Source organism: Oryx dammah, unplaced genomic scaffold, assembly GCF_014754425.2.
Source record: "Oryx dammah isolate SB20612 unplaced genomic scaffold, SCBI_Odam_1.1 HiC_scaffold_25, whole genome shotgun sequence".
Lineage (NCBI taxonomy): Eukaryota > Metazoa > Chordata > Mammalia > Artiodactyla > Bovidae > Oryx > Oryx dammah.
This window is the reverse complement of record NW_024070209.1, coordinates 45702615-45725189: the sequence shown is the minus strand read 5'-3', so window position 1 is coordinate 45725189 and position 22575 is coordinate 45702615.

Sequence of the window (22575 nt, the reverse complement as noted above, 5' to 3'; positions counted from 1 at the left end):
CAACAGTGTGCCCAGTGCTGAGGGGCTGGAAGGATATTGACCCACGAGGACAGTGGAGGCTGGGCACTGCCTACAGGCCATTGGCCACTGGAGGCCAGGCTGGCCCAAGGGGGCTCCTCCCCTCTGATGTGGCCACAACAGCCAAAGGACATGTCACCCATCACCCGGGTTAATAAGGAGGGATGGGACTCCACTTGCAAGAAGGGCTGGGGCTGAGTCAGGGCCCACATACAATTCTGCCCCAATCCTGCCCCACCCAGGGCAAAGGCCAGTCCCCTAAATGGGTGGGGGACCATGGAGGGAAAGATTTGCAGTAAGAGGTTAGGAAACTTGTAAGATCCTGTCTCTCTCACAATCAAAATAAAGGAAGTCTCTGGGAGTTTGTGGTGTGGGTGTGAGTGCAGATGCGAAAGTGGGCGTGAGTGTATGCGTGCGTACTGACTGGGCACCTGGCCATCCTGACCATCCTACAAGAGCACAGGATGGGGCAGGGAGGCGAGGGGCCAACATTCCCCCTCAGGACGTCATACAGCGCTTTGGGGCCCCTCTTTTAGGTAAAATTGGCCCCTGAGGGAGTGAGGTGAGGCCTCATTTACCCCTAACACAACCTTGCAGACCCAGGGTCCCCACAGGATCTGAGGCTGGCAGGAGGTAGAAGAAGCTACAGCCTGGGAGATAGTGCCCTCCTGTCCCTAAACGGACGAGGCAGTCTGAGCCCGGGGTGGAAAAGAATTTCCAGACAAAGAGCATTTCGGAAGGGAAGGAGTTTAAAAAGAATAAAGGGCAGAGATAACAAGGGCACTGCGAGTGCAGCGGTCCGACCTCCTGACAGACCAGGAAGAGTCCACAGTTTTTGTGGGTTAATTGCCAATTTTATAGCCTCAAGACAAAGAAAATTCCTGCCAAAAGGTTGACGTTAGGTGACTGGTTAGGATAACCCACTCCAGTATTCTTGACTGAGGAACAGAGGAACCTGGCAGGCTATAGTCCATGAGGTCGCAAAGAGTCAGACATGAATGAAGCAACTTAGTATGCAGGGTGATTACTGAAGTGGGCATCTTTGCCTAATTTTCATCATAAAGCTTGTTGGTGATGATCGGGGCTTTTGGCAAGAGTTACAAAGGGGCTCATTTAGCTTCAGAGGTGACCTTGGTTCTGGGCTCTGCTTCTTGGCCGTGGTACAAGGCCTCGCACCTGTGGCCTTGTGGCAAGACTCAATATAAACCATGTAGCTTGGTGATCCTGATGGGCAGAGGGTGAGGTGCTACAGGAGGGCCCCAAGAAGGTCTGGGGCAGGTTTGTTGCTCAGTTGCTCAGTCATGTCCAACTCTTTATTACCCCATGGACTGCAGCACCCCTGGCTTCCTTGTCCATCACCACCTCCTGGAGCTTGCTCAGACACATGTCCATTGAGTCGGTGATGCCATCCAACCAACTCATCCTCTGTCATCCCCTCCTCCTGCCTTCAATCTTTCCCAGCATCAGGGTCTTTCCCAATGAGTCAGTCCTTTGTATCAGGGGGCCAAAGTATTGGAGTTTCAGCTTTAGCATCAGTCCTTCCAATGAATATTCAGGGTTGATTTCCATTAGGATTGACTGCTTTGATCTCCTTGTAGTCCAAGGGACTCTCATGAGTCTCCTCCAACACCACAGTTCAAAAGCATCGCTTCTTCAGCACTCAGCCTTCTTTATGGTCTAGCTCTCACATTCATACATGACTACTGGAAAAACCATAGTTTTGACTAAATGGACATTTGTTGGCAAAGTAATGTCTCTGCTTTTTACTATGCTGTCTAGGTTTGTCATAGCTTTTTTTCCAAGCAAGCATCTTTTAATATCATGGCTGCAAAACACCATCTGCAAGAAAATAGTCTGTCACTGTTTCCTTTGTTTCCCGATCTATTTGCCGTGAAGTGATGAGACCGGACGCTCTGACCTTAGTTTTCTGACTGTTGAGTTTTAAGCCAGCTTTTCACTCTCTTCTTTCACCTTCATGAAGAGGCTCTTTAATCCCTCTTTGCTTTAGGTCAGAAGGGTGGTGTCATCCTGGGGCATGTTGGAAGGGCATCTGAGACCTGCCAGACATGCCTGAGGCTGGGTCACAGAGCTTGAGAGCCACAGGCAGGGGCAGGCTCCACCCCGACAGAGACCCACACCTCTCCTTGTTGTGATCTGGAGAGACAGGAGGGGGCTAGGCAGGATGAGTGCCGGCTTGCACAGAGGGTCGGGGCAAAGGGAAGCTGCACGAGAGTCAGAAATATGGTGCATTTCAGTATTACGTGCCATATTTTCTTGTACATAAATCCATCTAGTCAGACACTGTGCATTCATTAAGTGTCTATTTCATGCCAAGTTTCTGCTAGAAGCTGGATTTAAAACTATGAAGAGGACTTCCTTGGTGGTCCAGTGCTCAAGAATCCACCTGCCAATGCAAGGGACACAAGTTCAATCCCTGGTCCAGGAAAATCCCACATGCCACAGAGCAACTAAGCCTGAGCGTGGTAACTACTGCAGCCCTTGTGGCCTAGAGGCTAAGAACCGCAGCAAGAGAAGCCCTCTGCAGTGAGAAGCCCTCATACCGCAACTAGAGATTAGACCTGCTCTCAGCAACTAGAGAAAGCCCACGCACAGCAATAGAGACTCAGTGTAGCCAGAAATGAAATAAAAATTTTAGAAAAACTATGAAGTGTTACCTGTCCTTAAGTAGCTGACAGTCCAAGAAAGAAGACAGACTACACTCATTAATAGGAAACAGTGAAATGAGAAACATGCTGGCTCAGTGGTAAAGAATCCAACTGCAATGTCAGAGACTTGGTTTCGATCCCTGGGTCAGGAAGATCCCCGGTGGAAATGGAAATAGCTACCCACTCCAGTATTCTTACCTGGGAAATTCCATGGACAGAGGAGCCTGGCTGGTTGCAGTCTATGGAGTCACAAAAGAGTCGGACATGACTTAGTGACTAAACATACCCAGAGAACCCAGGGGAGGTTAGGGAAAGCTTCCTGGAGGAGGAATTAGCCACACAAGGGTGCTGATCGGCAGCCTGGCAAGCATGTGGGAGTCACAGACATGCTTGGTTGGAGTACAGAGGTGGGGTATCAGCTGGGGCTCACTGTGGCCAGCTTTCCAGGCCACACTAACAGGTGGAGACTTTCTCTGGGAGGTGATGAGAGTGAAGGAGTGTAAGAGAAAAATGATCTGGTCCCGTGTACCCAGGGGTGGATCGCCACGGCTCAGGGTGGAGGAGGACACGTGAGAGGGGTCAGCCAGGAATCAGAGGCCAGTTCAGTGCTTCTCAAACTTCAACATGCATGTGAGTCATCCAGGAGTCTAGTTAAAATGCAACTTCTAGTGGAGAGGGGATTCAGGATGGGGAACACCTGTACACCCATGACTGATTCATGTCAGTGGCAAAAACACTACAATATTGTAAAGTAATTAGCCTCCAATTAAAACAAATAAATTGACTCATTGGAAAAGACTTTGATGCTGGGAGGGACTGGGGGCAGGAGGAGAAGGGGACGACAGAGGATGAGATGGCCGGACGGCATCACTGACTCGATGGACGCGAGTCTGAGTGAACTCCGGGAGATGGTGCTGGACAGGGAGGCCTGGCATGCTGCGATTCATGGGGTCGCAAAGAGTCGGACATGACTAAGCGACTGAACTGAACTGAACTGAAAGGAGAAGAAAAAATAAATAAATAAATAAAATGCAACTTCTGACTGAGTAGGTCTGGGGTAGGTCCCAGGAGTCTGCATTGCTCACAAGTGCTCAGATAGTTGCATGATGCCCATCTCACTACATTTCAGTGACAAGAGTGGTGACTTAGCTGGCAAGTTGGAATAACTAAAGGAGTTTTAAAACCTCTGACATGTGGTTTACCTGGTGGTCCAGTGGTTGAGAATCTGCCTACCAATGCAGGGGATGCGGGTTCAATCCCTGGTCAAGGAATGAAGATCCCACATGCCGCAGGGCAACTAAGCCTGCGTGCTGCAACCAGAGAGGCCCACGTGCTGCAACAAGACCCAGAGCAGCTGAAAGAAAAATAAATTAATTAAAATAAAGTCTCTGGTGAATGGGAAGCAGTCAGGCAAGGGCAGGTGGGCACATTGAAGCCAGGGATGCCCAAAGCCAGTGCTGAGTAACAGCCTAGTGGGGGGACCCCTCCCTCTCTGAGAGTCTCATGGAACTGGTCTAGGGTAGGATTCAGCCATGGGGCATTTTTGCTCCCTGGGTGACTCTGTGTGTTAGTTGCTCAGTCATGTCTGACTCTTTGCAACCCCAAAGAGTAGCCCGCCAGGACTGGAGCCCTCCAGGTTCCTCTGTGCATGGGATTGTCCGGCAAGAATAATGGAGCGGGTCGCCATTTCCTTCTCCAGGAGATCTTCCTGACCCAGGGATTGAACTCAGGTCTCCTGCATTGTAGGCAGGTTCTTTACCTTTTGAGCCACCAAGGTGACTCTAACATATAACAAACTTTCATGACCTCGGCTTTGAAAAGTCATTCAACACATCCAGCCAATGATAGACATAATGAGTGCAAAAGGAAGCTGAGATCACCCTACCCCAGGCCTTGGGAGTCTCATGCCTCTGGAAATATCCAGTGTCTGTATAGAACTGACTGTGTCCCAAATTCATTATCTCATTTGCTTCTCACTTCAGCCCTGTGATGTAGATATTATTACCATTATTATTATCCTCTTTTTCTAGAGAGGCAAACGAAGGCTGGGCTGGGTGAAGGACTTGCTCTAGAACCTCACTCACTCCTTAGAGGCTTCACCTGTCCTTTCACTGCCCCTCCTTCTAAAGGTCAGCCACCACCACAGACAACGTGAACACCATCTGTTTTTTTTTTTTAATATTTATTTATTCTGCTGCACCAGGTCTTGGTTGCAGCACACGGAATCTTTGATCTTCATTGCAGCACTCAGGATCTTTAGTTGTGACATTAAAACTCTTAGTTGCAACATGTGGGATCTAGTCTCCAGACCAGGGATCGAACCCTGGCCCCCTGCACTGGGAGTATGGATAGAGTCATAGTTACCTGACCACCAGAGAAGCCCACCAGGACTGGGTTGGTAGGAGGATTTGGAGGCAGGGCTGAGGGAAGATTCACTTCCTAGCACTTTCTCTGCAGCCTGCCCTTGGGAATCAGTCAACACTCCATCGCAGTTTGTGGGGGCAAAGGAGGAAAATAGTCACCTCCTTTCTGGGGCTATTGGTCCCTCTTACACTTGACCCGTTAGCCAGATGCACTTCAGGGGTAAGAACAGAAATGCCCAGCAATTGTCAGGAGTTCAGCCCAAGGTAGAAATGAGCAGAGGGTAGGAGAGAAGGGTCACATCCCAATGTTTTATTGTTTTATCATCTGGTAAATCCTTTTGAAGCCTGGCCAGGCCCCACATCTCATATAGAATCAGGCAGGATTCGAGTGGATGGGAGGTCGGCTTGTCTCATGGGCCATGTTCCTAGAATGACCACCCCTCTCACACACAGTGTTTTGTGTCATCAACCAGTTCCCCAGGGAAATGAGACTTGCTTTAGAAAACCACTTGGTTTTGCAGATCTAGTCATGAAAATGTCCATTTCCTTGGAACCATCCTGTTCTGAGAATCCATCCTAAAATCATACAGAAAACAGAAAAAGCTAAATGCAAGGATTCACAGATGGGAGACAGATAAATTAAGAGTTTGAGATTAACATATACACACTGTGTGTGTGTGTGTGAGTTGCTCAGTCATGTCCAACTCTTTGCGACCCCATGGACAGTAGCCCACCAGGCTTCTCTGTCTGGTATTTTCCGAGCAAGGAAAATTTCTGGGCAAACAACAGGAGTGGGTTGCCATGCCCTTCTCCAGGGGATCTCCCCAACTCAGGGGTCAAACCGCGGTCTCCCACATTGCAGGCAGATTCTTTACCATCTGAATCACCAGAGAAGCTCCATACACACATTACAACAGAAAACAGATAAGCAATAAGGACCTACTGTCTAACCCAGGGAACTATACTTAATATTTTGCAATAAACTATCCGGGAAAAGAAACTGAAAAACAATCACTTTGCTGTACACCTGGAACTAAATAACACTGTAAATCAACTCTACCTCAATTTAAAAAAAAGAGAGAATTCATGAAAAATCAGAGGCTCCTTCGATGTCCATCTAGAGAAGAGGAGACTCTCTTATTTATAAATTATTACACTAACTTTGCTAATTGTAGTCAAGAAGATTAACTCAGAAAATGTGAAAATGCTTTTCCCACATGGGGAAAAGAAAATCAGAATCCCAAATTGCATTGCACAGGCTTGTCAACCATTAACAAATCGCATACACAAAGGATGAAGAAAATAATTCAGATGAAGAAAATAATTCAAATGAAGAGTGGCTTAACATGCATATGAATCACCCAGGGGAGGGTCTGGGTAAAATGCAAAACCATATTTAATTTCTTATCTTTGGTATCTTTATTTCGATAATAAAATTTCAACTACATAAAATGACATAGAAATTTCAAGAAATGTTTATGCTAACTGAAAAAAGAACAGAAAATGATATATACATTAAGAGACTCTGGTTTTTTTTAGTAAAACCTCTTTTTTTTTCCTTGATGTATATTGTGAGCACCTGCCCTGAACTGCCTTGGGGCATTAAGGGATGAGCCCATTGGTGCTGACTGTACCATCCACCCCACCCCCACCACTCCCATCCCCACCACGCCCATCCCCCCAGCCCCTCCACATTCACCTCCCCCCAACTTCCCACACAAGCCAATATCTTGAACCATGTCCTGAGCACAGCAGGGTGCTGCCCACAATGTCCAGACACAGCCATACAGAGGGACAGGAAAGCACGTCTGTTGGGATAAGGGCAACTCCAGAAGGTGATGGCCACCAGCCTCTTGAAAACTGAGCAGGAGCTTCCCCAGAGATCACATGAAAAATTCCTGGCCGAGCAACTGCAGCTGCAAAAGGGGGAAAGAGTGGTCATGAACCCACAACTGTTCCCAGGGCCCACAGGGGGTGGGGGAGGGGCAAGACCAGATTAGGAAGGCTCCCGTGCTGTAATAAAAGAACTTGACCTGGACCCCGCAGGTGGTGGGGAGCCCTGGCAGCGTTTTGAGCAGGATGACGTGTCAAAGCTGCTCTGGTGTCAGAGCAGGGGAGGCTGGGCGGGCTAGGATGAGGGGAGCTGCCAAGCTGACCTCCATGGCCCAGGCAGGAGCTGTGAGCGCCTGGATCTGTGGGGAGGGGATAAGGGAGAGCTGGCCAGGGAGTCACTGGGCTCATCAGGACCTGGGGACTGATTAACCGAAGGGGATCCTGGAGGGAAATGAGGATGAGACACTGAGAAACCAGGGAGTATATGACCACCAAACCAGAAATATCAGCGGGAAGGGCAGGGCCTTGTTAAGACAAGGCCTTCGTCCACAAACTAGAGAGAGCATTCGGGCTCCACCAGTGCTGACCTGACACCCTTGGTGCCTGATATATCTCAGAAGTCAGTATTTTCTGAGTCTAAGGAGGTAACACATGATTTACTGTATATATGCATGATCACACACTTGCTGGGGTCTGGGGCAACAGCCCATAGTCTAATACATTAACATTCCTGCTGCCGAGCCATGAATATTCATTCACACGAAGTAGGTCCACAAACACAATAAACAACCTCAGGTCGGGTCAATCAAGGCTGCCACCAAATGAGTATGAAATCCTTTGGGTTTGGGGACGTGAGATTGAGGATGAGGGATGTTGCTTGAGCAACAGTGGTAGCTGAAGACCCAGTGGCAGGAGGGCCCCTCAGAAGACAGGAGCAGAAGAAAGCTGAGCACAGAGTCCTGGCAACAACCATGTGGGGGCCGAGGCAGGAGAGGACCCAGCAAAAGAAGCTGAGAGGGAGCTGCCAGATTTGTAGGGAAGAAGTAGGAGGAAGGGCTGTCCCAGCAACCCCAGGAGGAAAGAGGGAACCATGAGCAGTGACAGCACGACAGAAAAACTGGGGTCAGAAAAGGCCTGAGGTCACAGGACGGGAGACTTGGACCCTGTGGTATGTCAGTGGCAAGAGATGGTAGCAGTAGAATAGGGGCAGAGGGCAGGAAAGGGAGAGCCACAGGTGAAGACCTCCTTTTGCAGGAACCTTGGCCAAAAAAGCAATGAGACTGGGTTACAGAATTAGACTGATGGTGGGGCTGCAGGACCTGGGGTCTCAATGAGTGACAGAGAAGATGAAGGACAGGAAGTGAGTTAAAAGACACTGCAGCACTATTTACAATAGCCAGCACTTGGAAGCAACCTAGGTGTCCACAGACAGATGAATGGATAAAGAAGATGTGGTACATATGCACAATGGAATATCACTCAACTATTAAAAGGAACCAAATTGGGTCATTTGTAGAGATGTGGATGGACCTAGAGTCTGTCATACAGAGTGAAGTAAGTCAGAAAAAGAGAAACAAATATCGTGTATTAATGCATAATGTGCAGAATCTAGAAAAATGGTACCGATGAACCTATTTGCAGGGCAGGAATAGTGACACAGATGTAGAGAATAAATATGTGGACATGTGGCAAGGGGAAGGTGGGATGAACTGGGAGATGAGCATTTACACACAGACACTGCGTGCATGCTGAGTCGCTCAGTTGTATCCAACTCTTTGCAACCCCAGGGACTGTAGCCCACCAGGCTCCTCTGTCCATTGGATTCTCCAGGCAAGAATACTGGTGTGGGTTGTCATGCCCTCCTCCAGGGAATCTTTCCAACATAGGGATTGAACCCAGGTCTCCTGCATTGCAGGCAGATTCTTTGCCATCTGAGCCACCAGGGAAGCTCATATAGACATTACCATGTGTACAATAGATCGCTAGTGGGAAGCTGCTGTATAGCACAGAGTGCTCAGCTCTGTGCTCTGTGATGACCTAGAGGGGTGGGATGGGAGTGGGAGGGAGGTCCAAGAGGAAGTAGATATATGTATACACATAGCTAACAGATAGGGAAGCCTGGCATGCTGCTGTCCATGGGGTCCAAAGAGTCAGACACAAATGAACGGCTGAACAACAGCAATAGCTGATTCACTTTGTTGTATAGTACAAACTAATACAACATGGTAAAGCAATTATACTCCAACAAAAAAAATTTCAAATGGCCTCCACTGAAAGATGTGTATAAGAATGTTCATGGCATCTTTATTCATAATAATCCCCAAACTGGAAACAACCCGAATGCCCATCAAGACCAGAAAAGATAAATAAACAGTGACTTATCCACCCAATGGGGTTAGAAGGAGAATAAACTGTGTTGCCCACAATAACTTGGGAATTTCATGGACACAATATCAAGCATAAGAACTCATGTATTTGGACTCCTCTGGTGGTGCACTGGATAAAAATCTGCCTGCCAATGCAGGGGACACAGTTTTGGTCCCTGGGGCAGTAGTATTCCACATGCCCTGGGGCAGCTAGGCCCGTGCTCCACAGCTACTGGAGCCTGTGCACCTAGAGCCTCTGCTCTGCAGCAGGAAAGGCTAAAGGGAAGCCTGAGCGCTGCAACTTGAGAGTGGTCCCCAGTGGCAGAAACTAAAGAAAGCCGGAGTGCAGCAACGAAGACCCAGAGCAGCCAGAAATAAATAAAAATAAATAAAAATTTTAAAAAGAGAAGGAACTCATGTATTTTACTATCTGTACATTACACCTCAAGGAAAAAAGTTAAGGATGATGGACTTGAAGGTTTCAGATGAGAAGCAGTGTAGGAGAGGACCAGGCCCTGCAATCCGGGGCTGAAGCAGATCCCAGGGAGGCTGATGGAGTCTGAGAAGGGAGAGAACCACGTGCCCCTGGAAAACTGAGCCCCTCAATAGTGACATGATTGTAGGGACTTCCCTGGTGGTCCAGTGCCTAAGACTCTGAGCATCAAATGCAGGGGGCATGGGGTTGACCCCAGTTGGGGAGCTAAGATCCCAAGATTCCACATGCCCTGTGGCACAGACAAAAATTTACAAAAAACAAAAACAAAAAATAAAAGTGACATGATGTGAAACGGCTACGAAAACCTACTTTGCAAAGTGGGTGGCACTGTATTATTAATGGTTTATTCAATGAAACGGCCGGTGTCAGCTGCTTTCTCCCTGTCTGCCCAGGTTTGGCCCCCAACTCCACTGTAGCTTCTGTTGGGCCACACTGTGGACTACCCCACACACACACACTGCACACACACACTGCACACCACGTGGCACACTCTCACGAGGACCAAACCTGGATTAAGGCTTTAGTGACACCATATGAGTGCAGTAGCCCTACCTGGCCCACTGACAGCTGAGGTCCTCTAGGACCAGCCTGGTCACACGGGGCTCCTTTTCCTCTGGACTGAGCTCCTCTCTAAGGGACTTCCGGCTCTCAGGCACATTCAATGTCCCCTATCTGCTCACCAGTCTCTTGGGACCTCCACGTATGTGACCCAGGACAGACCTGGAAGGCCACAGGGGACCATGAACAATAGTTGCCAGGCACAGCAGTTATCCTCAGCCAAGACTGTTGTTTTAGTCACTAAGTCATGTCCAACTCTCTTTGACCCCATGGACTGTAGCCCGCCAGGCTCCTCTGTCCATTCTCCAGGCAAGAATACTGGAGTGGGTTGCCATGCCCTTTTCCAGGGGATCCTCCTAACTCAGGGGTCAAACCTGCATCTCCTGCTTGGTAGTGGTTCTTTACCACTGAACCTCCTAGGAAGACAAAATTATATCTACCCAAAAACGGATAGTCTCTGTGGTGCAATTGGTTAGCGCATTCGGCTGTTAATCAGAAGGTTCGTGGTTCAAGCCCACCCAGGGATGAGTTGGCTTGGACTCTAGCCACATCTCCACTGTTGGGCTTCCCTTGTGGTAAAGAATTCGCCTGTGGGAGACCTGGGTTTGATCATTGGGTTGGGAAGATCCCCTGGAGAAGGGAAAGGCTACCCACTTCAGTATTCTGGCCTGAAAAATCCCATGGACTGTATAGTTCATGGGGGGGCAAAGAGTTGGACACAACTGAGCAACTTCACTTTCATACTTTCACTTTCTTTCAAAAAGGGGTAGGACACTTACTTCATGAGTCTTCATTTTCTCTTCAATAAAACAACTGTGTCCCAGTTAATTTTTAAGGAAGATACACAATATTGTAAAGTAATTAGCCTCCAATTAAAATAAATAAATTTGTATTTTTTTAAAAAAGGAAGATATGTTAGAGAGACATCATACATTTCTCAAATTCAGACTAAGCTAAAGGCAGGCAGCAGCCCAGCTCCTGGCTGTGAGGCTCCAAGTTCAGGCAGGGTGCATCCCAGGAGTTCAGGCAGCACAAGCTAAGCCCTGTGCAAAGATTCTAGGTCGGCAGGAGAGTGACCTAATTAAACACACAGGCTTATTCTTAGATGAGGAGCCCCAATTAAGGCCCCTGGGCAGCCACAGCGCAACAGCACAGCCCTAGAAGTGACCAGAATAATTATTTTTAAACAGCAGTTACTTACTTCTGATTATAAAACTAGCACATATTCATCAGAGCACGTTTGGAAAATACAGAAAATACAGACAAGAAAATGCTACCCAGAGATAGCCACTGTTTTTCCTTATTTCCTCATGGGTATGGAAATATTTACATGTTTGACTTTTGTGGGGAATATGTATTCACATAATGTAAGTGAAAAAAAGAGACAAAAATAAACAGTGTGATCCTAAATTTTTAGAATTGTCATAGGGATATAGTTTCCTATCTTGTTTCTTTCACTCAGTACTAAAATACAGACATCTCCTCTGTCTTATTAAATATTCAACTACTTGATTTAGTTTTAGATTTTTGTGTGTGTGGACCATTTTTAAAGTGTTTATTGATTTTGTTATGAGACTACTTCCGATTTATGCTGCAGTCTGTTGATCCTGAGGTATGTGGGATCCTAGCTCCCTGACCAGGGATTGAACCCACACCCCCTGCATTGGAAGGCAAAGTCCCAACCACTGGACTGCCAGGGAAATCCACAGCTACTTGATTTTTAATGACTGCATAATGTCCATCATCTAGAATAATGTATACACTCTTCCCTTGTGATGGGGTATTCCAGTTTTTCAAATAACTTTACAGTGGACCTCTGGGTATATCTCGAATTTTTTTCTTGGGCTAGATTTCCAGAAGTAAAATTTATTTAGGACTCTCAATATACATGACCAAAGGGCTTTCTGAACATTTGAAGCCATTGGCACTGCTATGAGCAAAGTTAGAGCCATCATTGCGCCTGTGGCATGTCTTGATTCTTGTAATAACAACCAGAACTCCTTTATTAACTGGAAGCTTCCTTGGTGGCTCAGAGATTAAAGCATCTGCCTCTACTATGGGAGACCTGGGTTTGATCCCTGGATCGGGAAGATCCCCTGGAGAAGGAAATGGCAACCCACTCCAGTATTCTTGCCTGGAGAATCCCATGGACCGAGGAGCCTGGTGGGCTACAGTCCATGGGGTCGCAAAGAGTCGGACACGACTGAGTCACTTGACTTAACTTAACTTAGACTCAGATCCAACCCAGAGGCCAGTGTCAGCAGGTATCATTTCATCAGAGTCACCTGGACTTTGTAACAAGGCACAATCCTGGCGTAAGTCAGCTTTTACTAGGTGAGGCTGCTGTAACACACAGTCCTAGAATTTTAGGGAGTTACAGTGAGGAAGCTTTCCCTCTCGCCCGAATTACTCATCAGATGTGGGTCAACTGTGGCTGTCTTCCATATGCCATCTTGTCCCAGAACCCAGGCTGAAGGAACCACCCCTGACTCCATTCTCATGGTCAAGGACAAAGAGGCAGAACAGAAGCCCACCCTGGCTTTTAAGGCTTTGACATAGACATGGTGAGCTTCACTCTCACTTCTGTTAGCCCAGGAAGGTGATGAAATCAATCCAGCGCCAGTGAGAGGAAGAAGTACCAATATATTCCTCCCATGGGGACACAGGTCACATCCAAATGTGCAGAACCCTCTACAGAGGAGACAGGAAATAACCGGGAGCAAGAATACAACTGACCAGGGACTTCCTTGGCAGTCCAGTGGTTAAGACTTCGAACTTCCAATGCAAGGGGCACAGGTTCAATCCCTGGTCGGGGATCTAGGCACCCACATGCCTCATGGCCACAGGACCAAAGCATAAATCGTGCTGTGTGCCACAGCCAAGAAAATTTTAAAATAAAAATTACACAGCCAACCACAGCTCTGAGCTCTCAGAAACAATGCTCCCAGCTTGCCCTCACATCCTGGGACTTAGCTTGACCTCTGGAATGTTTGGCAAGGAATTTCCCCAGTGGTTCAGTGATTAAGACTCCATGCTTCCAGTGCCAGGGACTCAGGTTCAACTCCCAGTCAGGAAACTAAGATCCCTGAAAGCCAGGTAGTGCGGACAAAACAAAAAAAGAATATTTGGCAACCAGAATCCCTCTCCCTGTGGAAACTCCCATGCCCTAGAAAGCATCACCAGTGGTGCATGAAGGGGGTCACCAAGGTTTCAAATACAAGAAAATACATTTGTGTTTGTATGTGTGTATATTTATGTAATATATTTATAAGTAGCTCCATTAAAAATAGTAAAGATATACTGTTATATTTTCAAAAGTTAAAAGAAAAGCCTTATATATACAGGCTACTATTTCTTTTTTAAAGAGGGAGCATACTTACACTTAAAACATACAATTTATGCTTATATATGCATAAAACATTTCCCAAAAGTCAGTAAGAAGCCAGTAGCAGAGGTTATTTTAAGAAAGTGAACTAAGGGACTGAGGGTGGAGAGGGGAGACTCTTCACTGTATACTCTTATTTACAATTTGATTTTTTTTCCTTGTGTTTATATTGCCTCCCCTTCTCCAAACTTTTTAAAAATCTTTTGGCTATGTTGCATGGCATGGGGGATCTTAGTTCCCCAACCAGGAATCAAATCACCGCCCCCTGCATTGGCAGTGCAGAGTCTTAACCACTGGACCATCAGGGAAGTCCCTCCAGATTTTTTTAAATTAGAATCTTTTAAAATTGTCCTTTCTCAATCTGCTCTCACCCATGTCACATGGACTCCCCATCTGTTCTTCCTTCATCTCTCCTACACCAGGAAATGCCCTAATTCCCATACTTCAGTTTTAGAAAGCAGAGTTCCCAGAAAGCACTGGAAAATCCAGAAAAGCAAATAGCAACAGGCCCCCAAATCTAGTTGTGCAGGTCATGCTCTGTAATGGGCGGCCAGTTAAGCCCCTTGGAGCAAGGTGAGGTTGAAGAATGGGGATAACTCTCTTGCAGGAGTCAGGAGTCTTGCACCCAGGAGGGAGCTGGAGAGATGGGGAGAAAAGGATAGAAGGAAGGCAATAAAGTGTGTGAAGGAAGATAGTGGTGCCCCCAAGTCAGGACACTCTAACGACAGAGCTGCCTGTGTGCCACCGGCTGCCCTAACCCATGCTCTGTTCACCCTACATCCCCATGTCTGCTCAAAATCTTCTGTAAAGCCCCCTCTACCACACATGCTTGTTGCAAGCTAGTCCCTTTGTAGATACCTAAAGGGCTGAAATTTACCATCTGAAAGCATGGAACAGGGCAGCATTCATAGGAACAATAGCTTAAATCAGAGATAATATGAGAATATAATTTCCAGAGAAACAATGGAGATCCTGGGGAGTACTTTGGCTTTCTAGAAGGCATGGAATTTGGAGTCTAAACCAAGCTTCTTCTTGTTCAGTTGCAAAGTCTTATCTAACTCTTTGTGATCCCATGGACTGCAGCACACCAGGCTTCTCTGTCCTTCACTGTCTCCTGGAGTTTACTCAAACTCATGTCCATTGAGTCAGTGATGCCATCCAACCATCTCATTCCCAGTTGTCTCCTCCTCCTGCCCTCAATCTTTCCCCGCCTCAGGGTCTTTTCCTATGAGTCAGTTCTTCACATCAGGTGGCCAAAGTACTGGAGCTTCAGCTTTAGCATCAGTCCCTCCAGTGAATATTCAGGATTGATTTTCTTGACTGCTTTGATCTCCTTGCAGTCCAAGGGACTCTCAAGAGTCTTCTTCGGCACCACACAGTTCAAAGCATCAATTCTTTGGCTCTCAGCCTTCTTTACAGTCCAGCTCTCACATCCAGTCCACATGACTGCATGGACCTTTGTTGGCAAAGTAATGTCTCTGCTTTTTAATATGCTGTCTAGGTTTGTCATAGCTTTTCCTCCAAAGATCAAGCATCTTTTAATTCCATGGCTGCAGTCACCATCTGCAGTGATTTCAGAGCCCAAGAAAATAAAGTGTGTCACTGTTTCCTTTGTTTCCTCATCTGTTTGCCATGAAGTGATGGGATCAGATGCCATGATCTTCGTTTTTTTTCAGTGTTGAGTTTTAAGCCAGCCTTTTCACTCTCCTCTTTCACCTTCATCAAGAGTTTCTTTAGTTCCTCTTTGCTTTCTGCCATAAGGGTGGTATCATCTGCATATCTGAGGTTATTGATATTTCTCCCAGAAATCTTGTGCTTCATCCAGCCTGGCATTTACAGTGATGTACTCTGCATAGAAGTCAAATAAGCAGGGTGATAATATACAGCCTTGAAGTACTCCTTTCCTGATTTTGAACCAGTCCATTGTTCCAAGTCCAGTTCTAACTGTCCATGTCCGGTTCTAACTGTCCTTTTTTTGTTGTTGCTGTTTTAATTTGCAATTCCCATATGTCATTAAGAATTGCAAATTAAAACAACAAGAAAAGGGACTTCCATGGCAGTCCAGGGATTAGGACTCTGAGCTTCCACTGCTGGGGGCCTAGGTCTGATCCCTGGTTGGAGGACTAAGACCCCCACAAGCCATGTGATGCAGCCAAAAATTATAATAAATAAATAAAACAAAGAGATATGACTACACACCAAATAGAATGACAAAAATCCAAAACACTAATACCACCGAATGCTGGCAAGGTTGTGGAGCAGAAGGAACTCTCATTCATTGCTGGTGGGAATGCCACATGGTACAGCCACTTCAGAAGACAGTTTGTCAGTTTTGTGTAAAACTAAGCGTACTTAGCATACAACCCAGTAATCATGCTTCTTAGTATTTGCCCAAATGATTTGAACATTTGTGTCCACACAGAAACCTGCACATGGATGTGCATTACAGCTTTTTTTATAATTGCCAATATTTGGAAGCAACCAAGAGGTCCTTCAGTATGTGAACAGATAAACAGTCTCTTCCTTTGTCCAGACAATGGAATATTATTCAGTGCTAAAAAGAAATACACTAAAAAGCCACAGAACAGGAACATTAGGTGAGAAACTAGGGAAGCCTGAATAAACTCCATAGATTTGTTAACAGTAGCTGGTCAATATAATTTTTCTGGGTTCAGTAATTATATAATGATTATGAAAGAAGTCAGTATTGGAAGAAGCTGGGAAACAGGCATAAGAATGTCTCCATATTATCTTTGTAACTTGAAGTTTAAAATTATTTCCCAAAAAAAATTAAAATAAAGTGATGACAATAAAAAAAGCCACAATGTAATACACCATGCGGGAAGCCAACAGACACATGGCAAACTGTAGGGAAGGAGGCTTGCAATTCGTATCACAGACAAAGGTCAAACCTCCCTAATACAGAAAGAGTTTCTAGAAGACTGTCAATAACCCCAAAGAGAAAAATGAGCAAATAATTCAAAGAACAGAAATACAAATGACTTTTAAATGTAAAAAAAAAAGATTGTCAGTGTAATATTCAAATAAACTATACTTCAGTAAATAATAATAATAAATTTTTAAAATTAAATTTAAAAGGTCATCAAACTCACTCACAAGAGAAGTGCAAATTAAAGCTACAGACACCAATTTTCGCCTATTGGATTGGCAAAACTCCAACAAGTTGATAATACACGAAGTTGGTGAGGTTGTGGGGAAAAAGGAAACTTCACACATCCTTCACAATTGTGTAAATTGGTACAGCCCCTCTGGGAAGGCAATTTGGCAGCATCTTCAAAATTAAGAGAAATCCTTTGACCCAGCAGTTCTACTCTGACACTCCAGATTGACCTGTACACATCCAGATGACTACTTGGACAAGGACATCCACACTGTGTATCAGTTCAGTCAGTCTAAATCAGATAAACTCATCAATAGAGGGCTAGTTAAATAAATAAGGTCCCTGCATAATAAAATATCATATATATATATCACAACCATGAAAACGAATGAGAAAACTCTCCATCTACTAATAAAGAAAGATCTCCAAGCTATGCCAATAACTAGCAAGGAAAAAATGTTGCAGAAATAATAAACTATATTCTGTGTAAAAAGAGAGGGATAAGAATCCATATTTATTTGCTTGTATTTTCATAAAGAAACACGGGAAGGATATATAAGAAACTAAACACAAGGTTTCAGAGGATAGGAAAGGTGGTAGAAATAGCAGATGCAAAATAAGGAACAAAGACTTTTAACACCGACTTATATTTTTGGATTATGAGCCATGTAAATGTATCACTTATTCATAAAATTAAATTTAAAACTATTTTAAATAGTTTTAAAGGGCAATTTTTGTACAAAGAAGGTGTGATTGTAAGTAAAAACAAAATTATACCCCGAGTGAACTTCCCTGGTGGTCCAATGGTTGAGAATTCTCCTGCCAGTGCAAAGGACATGTGTTTGATCCCTGATCTGGGAAGATCTCACATGCCTCAGAGCAAGTAATCCCATGGGCCACAACTACTGAGCCGGCATTCTAGAGCTCTCGCTCTAGAGAACTGCAGCTACTAAGCCTGAGTGCCTACAGCCCCAGCACTGCAACAGGAGAGTAGCCCCCACTCGCTGCAACTAGAAAAAGCCTGGGCACAGCAACGAAGACCCCACGCAGCCAAAAATAAAATAAAAATAAATTACATCCTGAGCAAAAGAGTCATTGTTTAGAATTAAAGATGCATTTTAAACTTTATGTTTCTAAGAATCTACTGTAGACCACAGGGAACTCTACTCACTGCTCTGTGGTCACCTAAATGGGAAGGAAATCCAAAAAAGAGGGGCTTCCCTGGTAGTTCATATGCTAAAGAATTTGCCCGCAATGCGAGAGACCTCGGTTTGATCCCTGGGTTGAGAAGATCCACTGGAGAAGGGAAAGGCTACCCACTCCAGTATTCTGGCCTGGAAAATTCCAAGAATTTTATAGTCCATGGGGTTGCAAAGAGTTGGACATGACTGAGCGACTTTGACTCACTCATTCATGTATACATAAAGCTGATTCACTTTGCTGTACAGTAGAAATTAACACAATATTGTAAAACAATTATACTCTAATAAAAATGAAAAAAAAAAAAAACCTTATGTCAGCAAGACAAAAGGAATGCACAAGCCCCAAACATTTCAAGATATCTTAAGTCCTACAGTAGTAACATGATGTGAATTAAAGCAAAAAGATGAATATAGCCAAGAGTTGGATGCCAGAAAACCAGCTAGACCAACAAGCTATGAGAAATTGTAATATATATTTTATTTTTATTCTTGCCATGTTACAGTGGAAAAGGTAAAGCTTTTGCTTGCCTGTTCATCAGGTGGAAGAAAGGGAAGAGGGAGTGGGGGAGAGGGGAAAGGCAGGGAAGGAAATGAGGAAGGGCCAAAGGGAGGAGCAATAAATCCACAGGTAGGAATGTAAATAGCTGAATGCTTTTTGCACAATAATTTTGTAATATCTATAAACACTTTTAACACACATGTCCTTTGACCCAGAATTCCCTTTTCTGGGAATTTACTCAACAGATATATTCCCACAGGTATGTAAAAAGATGATTAATGTACCATATAAAGATTTTTATGCAGCATAATTTATAGGGCAAAATAAATGTTCACCAATAGAAAACTAGTTAAATGATAAGGTGTCCCAAAACGCAACCCTCTACAGAAAGAAGTCTATACAGAAACAAAAAGATGGGAGATTTCCGTGGTGGTCCGGTGGTTGAGAATCCACCCTCCAACACAGGGGACATGGGTTTGATCCATGGTCAGGGAACTAAGATCCCACATGCTGTGGGACAACTAAGCCCATGGGCCACAACTACTGAGCACTTGGACCTCAACTAGAGAGCCTGTGCATCACAACAAAGACCCAATGCAGTCAAAAGCAAATAAATAATTTTCTAAAATATCAAAAAGATGGCTGTGATATTAGCAAGTGAAAAAAGTTGAAAGAGGAGAGTGAAAAAGTTGGCTTAAAACTCAACATTCAGAAAACGAAGATCATGGCATCTGGTCCCATCACTTCATGGGAAATAGATGGGGAAACAGTGGAAACAATGTCAGACTTTACTTTTTTGGGCTCCAAAATCACTGCAGATGGTGACTGCAGCCTTGGAAGAAAAGTTATGACCAACCTAGATAGCATATTCAAAAGCAGAGACATTACTTTGCCAACTAAGGTCCGTCTAGTCAAGGGTATGGTTTTTCCCATAGTCATGTACGGAGTGAGAGTTGGATGTGAAGAAGGCTGAGCACCGAAGAATTGATGCTTTTGAATTGTGGTGTTGGAGAAGACTCTTGAGAGTCCCTTGGACTGCAAGGAGATCTAACCAGTCCATTCTGAAGGAGATCGGCCCTGGGATTTCTTTGGAAGGAATGATGCTAAAGCTGAAACTCAGAAATCAACTCTGAATATTCATTGGAAGGACTGACACTGAAGCTGAAGCTCCAACACTTTGGCCACCTGATGCAAAAAGCCAACTCATTGGAAAAGACCCTGATGCTGGGAAAGATTGAGGGCAGGAGAAGAAGGGGGCAACAGAGGATGAGATGGTTGGATGGCATCACCAAGTCAATGGACATGAGTCTGAGCAAGCTCTGGGAGATAGTGAAGCACAGGGAAGCCTACCATGCTGCAGTCCATGGGGTCACAAAGAGTTGGACATGATTTAGCAGCTGAACAATATTCCACATATTACTTTGTTTTCATTACGGGAAAATACACATAATACAAAATTTCCACTTTTAAATGTACAGTTCAGTGGCATTAAATACATTCACAGTGTTATGCAATTAACATGATTATCAGAATGCTTCATCTTCCCAAAATGAAACCCTGTACCCATTAAACAATAATTCCTCACCTCTTCTGGCCCTCAGCCCCTGAAAACCACGCTCCTGTTTTCTGTCTTTATAAATGTGCCTATTCTGTGTACTGCATGTAAATAGAAACATACAATATTTGTCCTTTTATGTCTGATTTATTTCTCTCATAATTTGTTCAAGGTTCATTCACATTGTAGCATGTGTCAGAATTTTATCCCTTTTTTTATGCTGTAAAACTTTATTTATATGACCAAGCCTGAGGACTTTATACCATAACACTTTTTTCCCCTAAAGTGGATCTGTAGCATTATATTAGTTTCAGGAGTACAATATCGTGAGTCAATATTTTTATAGATTATTCTCCAGTTATTCTAAAATGTTGGCTATATTCCCTGTGCTATACATAACATCCTTGTATATTGTTTATGTCATACATAATAGTTTGTACCTCTTAATTCCCTACCCTTATTTTGCCGCTCCCCACTAGTAACCGTTTGTTTGTTCTCTGTATCTAAATCTGGTATCTCTGAATCCTTTTTTTTTTTTTTTTTGCTATATCTATCCATTTTAACTTTTTAGTTGCTGGAATTTCACCCTTTTGTATGGATGAATAGCATTCCGATATAGGGATACGCCACATTTTGTTTATCCATTCATCTGTTCATGGGTATTTCCACCTTTTGGCTCTTACGCATGACGCTGCTATGAAGATGTGTAAATACTTAGATAGGTGTATCAGCAGATGAATCTATTTAAGTCTCTGGGCTTCCCCAGTGGCTCAGCGGTAAAGAATCTGCCTGCAATGCAGGAGCTGAGAGGTCAATCCCTGGGTCAGGAAGATCCCCTGGAGAAGGGAATGGGAACCCAACTCCAGTATTCTTGCCTAGGAAATCCCATGGACAAAGGAGCCTGGTGGGCTACAGTCCCTGGGATTGCAAAGAGTCTCACACGACTTAGCGAGTGAGCACACACTTTACAGCCTGATTGGCCTTCATGCTCTGCGGGTCGGCTGGGTCTTTACTCTCCCTGTAATGCAGGAGGATAGACGGGGAGGAAGGAAAACCCAGAGCGCCTGCGCAGGGCTCGCTGTCTGTTTCCCTGGAGACACTGGTTGGGCTGGAAGGCGGGACCCTTTGGGGATGAGAGGTGGGTGAGGGGCTGCCTCTCTGGCCTCTCCACCCGGCTTCTCTTCCAAGTTACCTAGCACAGCCGTTGCTCCGTTCGCCTGCCTGGACCCATTCTGCAGACGGAGCTGGAAACTGTCAAAGCCCAGAGAACAGCTTGTCAACAGTTGGCTTCCACCCTTTCCTCCCCTCTCCCAACTCATCTTCCCCTCTCATCACCCCATCTCCCCAAACGCTTCTGCCTCCTGTTCCTTGAAATCACCCCCACTTCTTCCTGTCCGGGCCAGGCTTTCACCAGCCCTCCCAGATGTGGCATATCCCTATAATGGAATACTAAGCCCAAGCCTACATGCTGCAGATACTGAAGTCCGCACACCCTAGAACCTGAGCTCTGCAACAAGAGAAGCCACTGCAGTGAGAAGCCCGCACACAGCAACCATCACCCAGCACAGCCAAAAATAAATAAAACAAAAAGTAGATAAAACATCTGTGTCTTATCCTTCTTTGTGCTGGCTCTTTGTTAGGTCTTACTGATAAACCAATGCGACTGAAGCGACTTAGCAGCAGCAGCAGAGTTTAATGGGTTCACAATTTTATTGTTTATTTGCATGAAGATCCTCTACTAACTCAGGCTGCTAAAACTGTACTAAAGTAAGGAGAGCTTTCTGGGACCCTTGAATCACAGAATCCTGGTGCTCACCAAAATGTATGCATTCATTTCCTTTTCACAGGCCTCCCTGTCTCCCCATGACTCACTCTCTCTCCACCTTCCTTCTTCTCAGTTCTGCCCTCTGTCCCATGCAACCAGACCAGAGGACCCTGCTATCTGTCCCCAGGGTGGCCAGGGGAAAAGCCACAGGGTCTGGGAGAAACTGAGCCCCATCTCTGGGGGTTAGATGGCCCCAGCATCTGATATCTGGGGGAGCACCAAGAAACTGAAGCTTTGGAGGGAGAGCAAAAGTGGGCTTGGGCACAAGAGGTTAAGGCGGGAAATAGTCAAGGCTGGCTCTGACCATAGCCCCTAGGTTGGGTGCAGGAGTGAGGGAGGCATGGGACGGGTCAAGCAGGTCCTCAGTAGGAAGGAAGAAGCTGGAATGATAGAGGGATGGAGCCAGCAACAGAGGTAGAGTGTGAACCAGGGCTGGACCAAAGCAGGAGAAGCTGGGTGGATACAGACCATGGGGAGCTGGGGGCAGGGCTCCTGAGGTCACTGTTGTAGCCTTCCTGCAGAAGCCAGAGATCAAGTTCAGGCTTGCTGGTCTCTAGCAACAGAGCCAACCTGGCAACCTCAGCAGAAAAGGACATTGATGAGAAGGTGGAATGAAGCAGAAGTGAAAAGTAGAAAGGTTAGAGTAAAGGACCCAGGGAGCCAGAACTAAGCTGACATCTATCAGGAT